The sequence below is a fragment of the Benincasa hispida genome, chromosome 8, assembly GCF_027475165.1.
Source record: "Benincasa hispida cultivar pf3 chromosome 8, pf3_genome.v1.1, whole genome shotgun sequence".
NCBI lineage: Eukaryota > Viridiplantae > Streptophyta > Magnoliopsida > Cucurbitales > Cucurbitaceae > Benincasa > Benincasa hispida.
In genome coordinates this window covers 63,551,661-63,553,072 of record NC_143485.1, presented here as the reverse complement: position 1 = coordinate 63,553,072, position 1,412 = coordinate 63,551,661, and the positions used below count along the sequence as shown (strand labels likewise).

The 1,412-nt window shown below is 26.8% G+C and overlaps 1 non-coding gene across 1 annotated transcript; it reads left to right on the top strand.

Moving 5' to 3' along the window:
* The first annotated feature begins 933 nt into the window (after positions 1–933).
* TRNAL-UAG (transfer RNA leucine (anticodon UAG)) lies at positions 934–1,013 on the top strand. The gene has a single exon. It is a non-coding gene; the product is annotated as a tRNA-Leu (tRNA).
* The last annotated feature ends 399 nt before the right edge of the window (positions 1,014–1,412 follow it).

Here is a 1,412-nt window from a genome sequence, read left to right as displayed (position 1 = left end):
TGAAATAAGTGAAAAATCAAATATAAAATCTAAGATACTGCCAGAATGTGATTTTAACTTTTTAAGATTTTGCCTTACCTACAATATTTTAAAAGTTGATGATATGGATGCTAAAATATAATATTAACTTGATATCCAATGCAATTTTTTCTTTTTTTTCTTTTAATATAAAATCATGTCTTTCGATTTTTATACATTAGCCCAAGGTTAATTTTTATTCATTTTATAATTTTGAAAGAAAGAAAAATTAAGATTAAGATTTAGTAAGCCAACTTTTTAAATTTTGCAAATATGACAAATTATTCGATTCCTCAAATCACAATACACCTTTACGCACAAACCTTTTCTCAGTTGTCTCCCTTACTCTCACATTTCAATCTCCAATTTGTCCAGTCAATTGACCGCTTCTTGCCTTTGTCATATCATTGTTCGTCTGTTGATCATCACCTACAAGTTTCTCACTCTCCCTCTCACTATCTATCTCATGACGGTAGATTCACGTTTCTTTCTCTAGATGTGTGTTTTGATTTGTGCGACATCCCCTCCATTTTTCAACTTAAAACGATATATATGATCCCTAATTAAATGAAGATCCATTTAATTACAAAATTATCACAAGCCTTTATTTACTTAAATATTCTTAAATTTAAAACGCTTAAATAACTTGTCATTTTCAACCGTCTATCAATAATATATCAAGTATCTATTAGTAGTAGGAGTGTGAAATGTGGGTTGAACTTAATTTTTTCTCATTTTTGTAAAAATAATAAGTCAAGACTACAAACTTAATTTTTAAAGCTTATTTTATCAAATCTCCTAGATACCCAAAAGAAATTGCCATTTCGAAAATTTTACGTCACTACCATTTACATATTTACTTGGAAAAGTAAAAAATAAAACAAATAATAAAACATTAACCACTCTCACAAATATGACAGTTTGGCCGAGTGGTCTAAGGCGCCAGATTTAGGCTCTGGTCCGAAAGGGCGTGGGTTCAAATCCCACAGCTGTCAACTTTTTAGTTTAATTTTTTCATTTTATATTAATCATTTATCTGCGTTCCTTTTTTTTAATTACTTTTTATAAGATGGGTTTTTAATTTAATCTTTATTGTATGAGTAAATTGTAAAGTCCATCAATAAATTCGGTGAACCATTGATAATTTGGTGAATTGATATTAAAATGTATTGAACATCTCATATGTTATGTCTTGATTTCAAAGACAAAAATACATCTTATGTCTTTAATTTATAAACTTGAAACTTTTCAAAATAATAATAATAATAATAAATAAATAATATAAGTTTGAAGATAATGTGTTAATAAGATGGAGACTTAAATCTTATTTTAGTTTCTAAATTTTTATGTTGGTTTTGTCTATCAATTTTTAAAATATTTGTTTTGGTTCTTAA